General features: G+C 41.8%; 1 protein-coding gene across 13 annotated transcripts in view; it reads left to right on the top strand.

Moving 5' to 3' along the window:
* Positions 1 to 12,247, top strand: part of LOC139761858 (uncharacterized) — a 255,590-nt gene that overhangs the window by 222,125 nt on the left and 21,218 nt on the right. For all 13 annotated transcript variants that reach the window (XM_071686406.1, XM_071686409.1, XM_071686412.1 and 10 more), the window contains exon 3: positions 5,926 to 6,057. The gene's annotated coding sequence lies outside the window, so the exon portion shown is untranslated. The remainder of the gene's footprint in view (positions 1 to 5,925; positions 6,058 to 12,247) is intronic.

Consider the following 12,247-nt stretch of genomic DNA (forward strand, 5'->3'; position numbering starts at 1 on the left):
GCACTAAGGGGTTAAGGGACGGAGAGCGGCGCGTCACCTCTTGCCGACGTCCCACACACTTATGAGGACTGGGATGCTCGCCAACCCTGGAACATCCGCGGTAGAAAACGATCCCCAACAGAAAACGACTTTGCGAGAAAATGGTCGGGGTTTAAAGACGCGACAAAAAACGGCCGTTGTTCTGTGGACGTCACCCACAGCCATACAATGCATAATTAGTCTGTTTTTAATTGCCTCCCGAGGATATTAGGGTAATGATCATAAAACTACGTGAAATTAGGTGGAAAATCTACATAATGTATTCAAACATTTTGGATGTAGGTACTCCAGAATGTGAGTAGAGGTAATTAAGTCATTCATATTCGTCTTTGAAGGTCGTTTCAAGACTTTCCAAAGGCCTCCTTTGAAAAGCTTAGTGGATTACATTTTCCTCGCTACGCTAATTCAAAGTAATCGGCTTAGGAGCCTTGAATTATGTGGACGTAACTCACCCAGCATTGGTAGGCTTTATGGATACCAGATCCACCATTCAAAATTCAGATTAACTATGCCATTATTTTTTTCCCCTTTGCCGTGCAGCGTCGCGCACCACAGCTGGTATATGCATACAAGAATAGAATTAAAGGAAAAAGAATTAAGTACGTGTTCTTGAAACATTATGTTGGTAATGAAATAAAATGGGACACGTCCGTAGATTTTATTATGTTTGTTTTTACTCACCATTTACCATCGCAAACACACACACACACACACACACACACACACACACACACACACACACACACACACACACACACACACATATATATATATATATATATATATATATATATATATATATATATACGTCGGTAATTTTTGATGGTTTTTGAAGTCTTCTACCCACACAGTTGGGTCTGAGACCTCCCTCACCTTGCTTTCAGAGGTCTCCTAGCCCACACAGCTGGGTCTATTAATTTCGTATAGGTCTGTATGACGGGTGTGCTTAGATGGATCTTTGATAGGACGGGTAGGAGGAGAAAGATTGATCAGGGGAAGAAAATAGGGGAGGGTATTAGGTCCTGAAGTTCTACCCAAGTGTTCCATCAAGGACGAAATTCCAGATGGTTTTGTGAGTGTATATAATCAGCCTGTTGAGTGGTAGGGTCATTCAGGCTGTCAGCCTCATTATGGCCTATTGGCTGGCATGATCATTAAGGCTGTCGGCCTCAATTAATAACCACTAGTTAAAGGATCTTGAACACCTTCTTCAGGTGTTCATCGTAATTCAAAGACCATACACGCTCTCACTCCACGTAATGACCCATGATGATAACCTGGTTGTATAGTTGGGTAATTTTGGGCTTTTAAACGTGTCAACTGCCAGGGTCATTAAGGTCTTCACCGTCAAACTGTATAAGCTCTTAAGACGGAGAGCCTTCAGCGCCTTCTTCAGGTGTTAAGGATTATTCGAAGTCCAAGTACACTTCCCTCGCCCTGTATACAGTACGTGCGCACAAGCCTATGCCAAGAGAAATGTTTCCCTCATTTACTGATGACAAAGCGTTGCCCAGGCGGTAATGGTGTGTTTTCTAGTGAGTTAATGTGACGGGTGTTCATTAAGGAGAGGAAGGGGTTAATTTGCATATAACCATTAGCCTCGCTGCTTTGATATCAGTAGATATTATCCGGAATGTTTCATTCATGATCAATGTGAACCATATTCTTTTTTTTCTTTTGTAGGTCCGTAAAGTATATAGATGGAGTTGCCTTTTTGAGTAGGGTTAATAATCCCGCAACAGAGTCTCTCTCTCTCTCTCTCTCTCTCTCTCTCTCTCTCTCTCTCTCTCTCTCTCTCTCTCTCTCTCTCTCTCTCTCTCTCTCTCTCTCTCTCTCTCTCTCTCTCGAGTATGACAACGTCAGCGGAAATCATCCAATCTTACATATTCGATTGCTCTTCACGCTTCGCTCCGTATGATTTCCCCGCACTGCGCATTTCCGAACTTCATTTGCTTTGAAAGGACGCATCGCATATTGCAGGGCTGACTGCCGTGAAATGCTATGTTTACGGAGCTTCCTTCTGACCCTTGACCGTGGGTTGTAGGTACGAGGGTTTAGCTTGGTAGTAGGTTGTAGACAGGAGCCGCCCTTAGGGAAGTACAACCCTCCAGACTTACAAGTGTTGTAGTGATGCCCCGTACGGTGACTGATGAGAATACGAATTTCATCACAAGTATGAAGAGAGACACGACCCACAACTTGCCTCAACCTTCTCCAGGAAGACGCCTCCGTTTTAACGGTCCCCCCAAAAAACTTGTAAGACAGTGGCTGGTGTAACGTCATCACGGGGGGGGGGGGGGCGCTAGGAAGAAGAGGAGGGTTACCATGCAGTGATTTTATAATGTAGCGTCCATGCATGGTACTAGACCTTACTAGAAAAAGAATGATTGCTCTAGTATAGATATAAACGTTTAAGATATATATATATATATATATATATATATATATATATATATATATATATATATATATATATATATATATATATATATATATATATCAGCGAATATTTTAACGATTGTGGGTAATATAACTCTTAATCGAAGTGTTTTGTTTTACTGAAGTAAAAATACACGAAAGATATTTTCTAAAGCAACGTTCTCTGTATCTTTCTTCATACCTTTTATTTTAGGTAAATACCTTTTTAGAAAACCAGCTGGAGGAGTTGTGGAAGCCAGGTTCATATCACCGTATATATATATATATATATATATATATATATATATATATATATATATATATATATATATATATATATATATATATATATGGGCTTGCCAAAGCCCATGCGTTGTTAAAGTTGCATGAAGGACTATTATGATACCTTGTGTGTGGGAATATATAGTGACTGCCTGAACGCCATTTCCCACTCACACCAGTATAGGGGAGGGATCACCCGGTCTCTGGCGTTACCCACACCCATGCTCTCTCTCTCTCTCTCTCTCTCTCTCTCTCTCTCTCTCTCTCTCTCTCTCTCTCTCTCTCTCTCTCTCTCTCTCTCTCTCAGCGCCGGCGGGGTTACCCTCTCAGTGGCCCCCCAGGCTCCTCTGTATGCAAGTTTAAAGTGAGTCATTATTTCGGCTAATTAATTCATGCATCAGGCTTGGCTCATCAGGGCTGAGCCGAAGTCTCAGGGCCCGCTACCCACCCCCCCACCCCATTCCACCCCCTTCCTTTAAGAGGATCTCTCTCTCTCTCTCTCTCTCTCTCTCTCTCTCTCTCTCTCTCTCTCTCTCTCTCTCTCTCTCTCTCTCTCTCTCTCTCTCTCTCGTTCTCTCTCACGGTGGGGGGAAAAAGACTCAAATGAAAAAAAATATTGATTTTCTGTATTGCATTGCAGAGCGAAACGTTGAAGACTGACGTATGAGTGTATATATATATATATATATATATATATATATATATATATATATATATATATATATATATATATATATATATATATAAAAGACGAGTAGAACCCACCAGCCAGGGTCCTAGACAGCAGTATCCCACACACTCACGGGACTACCCCACCCCCGGCATGGAACACTGAAGACGTAAAGTAAACAACATCGTACGTCTGGTTAGCGCCGCCCCACTGCTTGCCAAGGATCGTACAGGAGACTGTGTATTCAGACTTGTGTTAGATATTCCCAGTTTACAAAGTTGCCATCTGGGATGATAACGTGATGGATGTTAGATTGTCTGTATGCTTAGTGTGGCTTTATTGTGTGTTATGGTTAGGTCCTGTGTGTGTGTGTGTGTGTGTGTGTGTGTGTGTGTGGTTTTGATATCATGGTGAGGTTAGGTCCAGAGGGATGTTTGGTTGTGTTGTCTACTTGTACAATTTCCCCGTCTCCCTGACAGGTGTCCACAGTGTCCCCGTCTCCCTGACAGGTGTCCACAATGTCCCCGTCTCTTTGACAGGTGTCCACAAAGTCCCCGTCTCTTTGACAGGTCTGCACGTAGTCCCTGAAATGGTTCTGAACACTTTGGCAAATTATTCCTAACTTTCATATAAACAAGGATCAAAGGCCAGACACGTGTGGCTTTGGTTTTTTTTTTCTTAAGTTTTTCACATCTTATGATTTTATCATCATTAGTTTTTCCAGTTTGATTCATTCATATCCCGCACTTTGATGTAAATAAACATGATAATGATAAAAATAATCTTACGAGTATATAATGTAATCATTTACTTGCTGCATTCATAGGTATGGGAAATACTGGTGTGTTTTGCATGTAGTGAAATAAAGCATGTGTATTGATGCACTCATATAAATCCCACATATTTTCTGCCTTAATACATTAAGAGGAAATAATAGACCTTCAGACGCTCAATTGTTGTGGGCAAACTCACGCACGCACAACCCATGCTCAGCATGCTTCATCTAGTGTGTCACTGACTCCTTTAATACCTTTACTGTTGTGTTGGACCGAAGCTGGTGCTGGGTAAGTAAGACCTTATATAAGCCTTGTACATCAGTTTTACAGTTTCTGGTATTTATACCATGATTAGGAATTTACATCTCACACTGTATCCTCTGCAGTCACCACTGCCAATACCTCTCCAATCATATCCTCTACAATCACCACTGCCAACCACTCTGCAGCCTTATTCTCTGCCACCTTTACCCCCATCCTTTCCATTGTCTTTGCAACCACATCTGCCATCTCCTTTCCCCACCACCTGTGCCACTCCCTCTGCAACCACCGCGACCACCACTGTTACAACCGTGGTACCACCTTCCACTCAAGTCTGTCAACCCTCCTTTTCCACCACTTCTGCCATCACCCCAGCATCCAACCCCTTTGCCACCACTACCAAATCTCTACCATCCCCTCTGCCATCACTTCATCCACCATTTCTACCAGCACCTCTGCAAGTATCACTTTTCCACCACCATTAACAACTCCCTATGCCACATCAACAACAGCCTATGCCACCAACTCTGCCATCCATCCTGCCTCTACTTCTTCCATCATCTCTGCCATCATCTCTGCCACGTCTTTGCACCATTACCACCACCTACTGCTGGAAGATAGGGAGACAAGGAAGGATACAGAATACCACTCGAAAAATAAAAGAAAGTGCAACATTGAGAAGTAAAAAAAAATAGCCATCGCCTAAGAATGATGCAGTTTGATTTTATATCTGTTATATTCTCGTGCTGTTCCTGATTTCCCGGAAATTTATGTCAAGAATTTAAGGAAATATGGGTACGGTATCGCATAACATTATGTAAGGTTTGGAGGGAGACCGCAGGCTTAGTCCTTGGCATGTTGTTCTGGCTAAAAATAAGTACCATCTCTGACTCAAAATTGGGAACAGCAGACTTATCGCCTTAGCAGCTTTGATAAGTGGCTGTAAAGTCGCCACAAGATAATTCCTAACATCAAGCTGCTTTCACAGACTTATCTGTGATGTTATGATAAAGTATGTGGGTGTGTGTGTGTGTGTGTGTGTGTTTAGGAGGGGGGACTTAATTATTTACAGCTCCACGTTCTGCCTTAACTCGCTTATTATTACATTTCATCCGGTATTAATTGATCGGATAGATTTTATTTATTTGCCAATGAAAAAAAATCATCACGATTTTAAATGTTTTTTCTTTGTTATTAATCCTTCAAAATAAACTTTCCGTATCCCCTGGTAAACAGGAATACGCCCGTAGTACACCGATTATTGTTTTGATACATGTTTGGTGCATAGTGTAAACATCCACTTAAATATGACACCATTTCATTTTAAGGTGTCTTTACACCATTTAAGACCATAATACTCAGGTTTCAATAGTTGAAAAACAGTGACATTGAAGATGATAAGAAACATTAAGGGAAAAAAAATGTCAACCGACTCATTCGTTTTTAGAAATTTTTCCTCATGTACTGTGTGTTTTACAGCTGTGCATCACTGATGACAGTGGCTTTAAACATTTGCAAACTTGGAGTGAAGGGTAGTTCAGCGCCGCTACTTTATAACTGAGGCCTGATTAAATATGGAATGGAAGGATTCATTGTGGAAAATGGATTGAGGTAAGGTACCAGTTTAGCTTGTCACTGAAATTACCATTTTGATATCAGTACTTATGTTCTGGATTTGTAGTGTAGTGGGTTGTGATAAAAGAACTACCTACATTAGAGCGTTTTTATTTTGTACCACATTGTAAGGAGGGTTATGAAGGACAGGAAAGTTGTACGGTAAAGTAAGAGTTCCTTATTGCTGGTAGCTTTGGAGGATGAGTGAGCTTGAGTTGCGCTGCTGCTGTAGTGCTTAGAGAATACAGGAACAGTTGCAAAGTTTGATTTTCACCGTCATGTCTTACTGGATATTGGTAAAAGTTATAATAGTGGGAGTTATATGTATGTATTTATTTATTTAAAGCCGTCTCCCGCTTTAGCGAGGTAGCGCAAGGAAACAGATGAAAGAATGGCCCAACCCACCAACACACACGTATATACGTAAACGACCACACATGCACATACCTATACATTTCAACGTATACATACATATACATACACATATATATACACATGTACATACAAGGAGAATTCAGGGCTTAATAGTGTAAGAGGAGATAATACCCTTACAGAAAATCAAATAGAAATTATGAAAAATCCCATTACAGTCGAGATTATGAAAAAACCCATTACAGTCGAGATTATGGAAAACCCCATTACAGTCGAGATTTATTTGCTTTTATGCTCAGTATTTTGGTTGAAATTTACAGTTCCAGTCAATGTTACACAAATTCTGCTGATTGTCAACAGACAGCAGATTGACCGGCCATGTGATCCCCATTAATCAACCAATATAATGTAGGAAATAATTTTCCTCATATTTTAGCCACTAGGTGAGTATGCCTAAGTTCTGCTTATATATCAAAAATGCTTTGTGCACTTTTGCATTAATTAACCTCACATCTCTTACAGATACTTGACCCTCAATACAGATGCCACAAATTGCATCTTTCAATAAAACATGATGCTCCAAATCATGCTTTGCAACTTATATTAATCTCTAAACATGACACAAGAATTGCAGAAAATGACAGTATCCAAAGCTGATAGCCATGTGGAGCTATTTTGTTTTAATACGTGTATATTTGTGTACAATGAAAACTACATATTACATATGATTGTCATGTAGGTGATGACAGAATATTCAGTTAAATGGTGATCAATGATAATAATAATAATAATAAAACTAATAATGATAATAATAATAATTGGTGTACATGGGGTGTTCAGTGTTTTAAATGGAAATGGTGAAGAGCTTGTAGATTTATGTGCTGAAAAAGGACTGGTGATTGGGAATACATGGTTTAAAAAGAGATATACATAAGTATACGTATGTAAGGAGAGATGGCCAGAGAGTGTTATTGGATTACGTGTCAGTTGATAGGTGCGCGAAAGAGAGACTTTTGGATGGTAATGTGCTGAGAGGTGCAACTGGAGGGATGTCTTATCATTATCTTGTGGAGGCGAAAGTGAAGATTTGTAGAGGTTTTCAGAAAAGAAGAGAGAATGTTGGAGTGAAGAGAGTGGTGAGAGTAAGTGAGCTTGGGAAGGAGACTTGTGTGAGGAAGTACCAGGAGAGACTGAGTACAGAATGGAAAAAGGTGAGAACAAAGGACATAAGGGCTGTTGGGGAGGAATGGGATGTATTTAGGAAAGCAGTGATGGCTTGTGCAAAAGATGCTTGTGACATGAGAAGTGTGGGAGGTGGGCAGATTAGAAAGGGTAGTGAGTGGTGGGATGAAGAAGTAAGATTATTAGTGAAAGAGAAGAGAGAGGCATTTGGACGATTTTTGCAGGGAAATAATGCCAATGACTGGGAGATGTATAAAAGAAAGAGGCAGGAGGTCAAGGGAAAGGTGCAAGAGGTGAAAAAGAGGGCAAATGAGAGTTGGTGTGAGAGAGTATTATTAAATTTTAGGGAGAATAAAAAGATGTTTTAGAAGGAGGTAAATAAAGTGCATAAGACAAGGGAACAAATGGGAACATCAATGAAGGGGGCAAATGGGGAGATGATAACAAGTAGTGGTGATGTGAGAAGGAGATGAAGTGAGTATTTTGAAGGTTTGTTGAATGTGTTTGATGATAGAGTGGCAGATATAGGGTGTTTTGGTCAAGGTGGTGTGCAAAGTGAGAGGGTTAGGGAGAATGATTTGGTAAACAGAGAAGAGGCAGTAAAAGCTTTGCGGAAGATAAAAGCCGGCAAGGCAGCGGGTTTGGATGGTATTGAAGTGGAATTTATTAAAAAAGGGGTTGACTGTATTGTTGACTGGTTGGTAAGGTTATTTAATGTATGTATGACTCATGGTGAGGTGCCTGAGGATTGGCGGAATGCTTGCCTCGTGTGAAGGGATGGTAAGTTGTGATATCTGGCTGTTCCTCAGCTCCAGCAGGCTTAGTTTTGGTGTTGCTACCTTGCTGAAGCAGGGAATGGCGATGCTGTTTTCCTGTGGGGCGGGGTAGTGACAGGAAAGGATGAAGGCAAGCAAGTATGAATCTGTACATGTGTATGTATGTAATGTCTGCATAGGTGTATTTATATGTATATGTTGCGATGTATATGTATGTATATGTGCATATGTGGGCATTTATGTACATATATGTGTATAAGAGTGGATGAGCCATTCTTTGTCTGTTTCCTGGAGCTACCTCGCTGATGCAGGAAACAGTGATTATGTATTATGAATATATATATATATATATATAAATATATATATATATATATATATATATATATATATATATATTATCCCTGGGGATAGGGGAGAAAGAATACTTCCCACGTATTCCCTGCGTGTCGTAGAAGGCAACTAAAAGGGAAGGGAGCGGGGGGCTGGAAATCCTCCCCTCTCGTTTTTTCATTTTTCCAAAGAAGGAACAGAGAAGGGGGCCAGATGAGGATATTCCCTCAAAGGCCCAGTCCTCTGTTCTTAACGCTACCTCGCTAACGCGGGAAATGGCGAATAGTATGAAAGAAAGAAAGAATATATATATATATATATATATATTTTTTTTTTTTTTTTTTTTTTTTTTATACTTTGTCGCTGTCTCCCGCGTTTGCGAGGTAGCGCAAGGAAACAGACGAAAGAAATGGCCCAACCCCCCCCCCCCCATACACATGTACATACACACGTCCACACACGCAAATATACATACCCACACAGCTCTCCATGGTTCACCCCAGACGCCTCACATGCCCTGATTCAATCCACTGACAGCACGTCAACCCCTGTATACCATATGACTCCAATTCACTCTATTCCTTGCCCTCCTTTCACCCTCCTGCATGTTCAGGCCCCGATCACACAAAATCTTTTTCACTCCATCTTTCCACCTCCAATTTGGTCTCCCTCTTCTCCTCGTTCCCTCCACCTCTGACACATATATCCTCTTGGTCAATCTCTCCTCACTCATTCTCTCCATGTGCCCAAACCATTTCAAAACACCCTCTTCTGCTCTTTCAACCACGCTCTTTTTATTTCCACACATCTCTCTTACCCTTACGTTACTTACTCGATCAAACCACCTCACACCACACATTGTCCTCAAACATCTCATTTCCAGCACATCCATCCTCCTGCGCACATCTCTATCCATAGCCCACGCCTCGCAACCATACAACATTGTTGGAACCACTATTCCCTCAAACATACCCATTTTTGCTTTCCGAGATAATGTTCTCGACTTCCACACATTTTTCAAGGCTCCCAAAATTTTCGCCCCCTCCCCCACCCTATGATCCACTTCCGCTTCCATGGTTCCATCCGCTGACAGATCCACTCCCAGATATCTAAAACACTTCACTTCCTCCAGTTTTTCTCCATTCAAACTCACCTCCCAATTGACTTGACCCTCACCCCTACTGTACCTAATAACCTTGCTCTTATTCACATTTATATATATGTGTATATATATATATATATACATATATATATATGTGTATATGTATAAGAACTGGAGGAAGTGAAGTGTTTTAGATATCTGGGAGTGGATCTGTCAGCGGATGGAACCATGGAAGCGGAAGTGGATCATAGGGTGGGGGAGGGGGCGAAAATTTTGGGAGCCTTGAAAAATGTGTGGAAGTCGAGAACATTATCTCGGAAAGCAAAAATGGGTATGTTTGAAGGAATAGTGGTTCCAACAATGTTGTATGGTTGCGAGGCGTGGGCTATGGATAGAGTTGTGCGCAGGAGGATGGATGTGCTGGAAATGAGATGTTTGAGGACAATGTGTGGTGTGAGGTGGTTTGATCGAGTAAGTAACGTAAGGGTAAGAGAGATGTGTGGAAATAAAAAGAGCGTGGTTGAGAGAGCAGAAGAGGGTGTTTTGAAATGGTTTGGGCACATGGAGAGAATGAGTGAGGAAAGATTGACCAAGAGGATATATGTGTCGGAGGTGGAGGGAACGAGGAGAAGAGGGAGACCAAATTGGAGGTGGAAAGATGGAGTGAAAAAGATTTTGTGTGATCGGGGCCTGAACATGCAGGAGGGTGAAAGGAGGGCAAGGAATAGAGTGAATTGGAGCGATGTGGTATACAGGGGTTGACGTGCTGTCAGTGGATTGAATCAAGGCATGTGAAGCGTCTGGGGTAAACCATGGAAAGCTGTGTAGGTATGTATATTTGCGTGTGTGGACGTGTGTATGTACATGTGTATGGGGGGGGGGGGCCATTTCTTTCGTCTGTTCCCTTGCGCTACCTCGCAAACGTGGGAGACAGCGACAAAGTATAAAAAAAAAAAAAAAAAAAATATATATATATATATATATATATATATATATATATATATATATATATATAAGTAAAGTGTTTTAGATGTCTGGGAGTGGATCTGGCAGCGGATGGAACCATAGAAGCGGAAGTGAATCATAGGGTGGGGGAGGGAGCGAAAATCCTGGGAGCCTTGAAGAATGTGTGGAAGTCGAGAACATTATCTCGGAAAGCAAAAATGGGTATGTTTGAAGGAATAGTGGTTCCAACAATGCTGTATGGTTGCGAGGTGTGGGCTATGGATAGAGTTGTGCGCAGGAGGGTGGATGTGCTGGAAATGAGATGTTTGAGGACGATGTGTGGTGTGAGGTGATTTGATCGAGTAAGTAATGTAAGGGTAAGAGAGATGTGTGGAAATAAAAAGAGCGTGGCTGAGAGAGCAGAAGAGGGTGTTTTGAAATGGTTTGGGCACATGGAGAGAATGAGTGAGGAAAGATTGACCAAGAGGATATATGTGTCGGAGGTGGAGGGAACGAGGAGAAGTGGGAGACCAAATTGAAGGTGGAAAGATGGAGTGAAAAAGAAAAGACAAAAGAAATGGCCCAACCCACCTCCATACACATGTATATACACGCACGTCCACACACGCAAATATACATACCTATACATCTCAATGTACACATATATATACACACACAGACACATACATATATACCCATGCACACAATTCACACTGCCTGCCTTTATTCATTCCCATCGCCACCTCGCCACACGTGGAATACCATCCCCCTCCCCCCTCATGTGTGCGGGGTAGCGCTAGGAAAAGACAACAAAGGCCTCATTCGTTCACAGTCTCTAGCTGTCATGCAATAATGCCCGAAACCACAGCTCCCTTTCCACATCCAGGCCCCACACAGCTTTCCATGGTTTACCCCAGACGCTTCACATGCTCTGATTCAATCCACTGACAGCACGTCAACCCTGGTATACGACATCACTCCAATTCACTTTATTCCTTGCCCGCCTTTCACTCTCTTGCATGTTCAGGCCCCGATCACTCAAAATCTTTTCCACTCCATCTTTCCACCTCCAATTTGGTCTCCCACTTCTCATTCCCTCCACCTCTGACACATATATCCTCTTGGTGAATCTTTCCTCACTCATTCTCTCCATGTGCCCAAACCATTTCAAAACACCCTCTTCTGCTCTCTCAACCACGCTCTCTTTATTTCCACGCATCTCTCTTACCCTTACATTACTTACTCGATCAAACCACCTCACACCACACATTGTCCTCAAACATCTCATTTCCAGCACATCCACCCTCCTCTGCACAACTCTATCCATAGCCCATGCCTCGCAACCATACAACATTGTTGGAACCACTATTCCTTCAAACATACCCATTTTTGCTTTCCGAGATAATGTTCTTGACTTCCACACATTCTTCAAGGCTCCCAGGATTTTCGCCCCCTCCCCCACCCTATGATTCACTTCCAC

Source organism: Panulirus ornatus, chromosome 42 (genome assembly GCF_036320965.1).
Source record: "Panulirus ornatus isolate Po-2019 chromosome 42, ASM3632096v1, whole genome shotgun sequence".
NCBI lineage: Eukaryota > Metazoa > Arthropoda > Malacostraca > Decapoda > Palinuridae > Panulirus > Panulirus ornatus.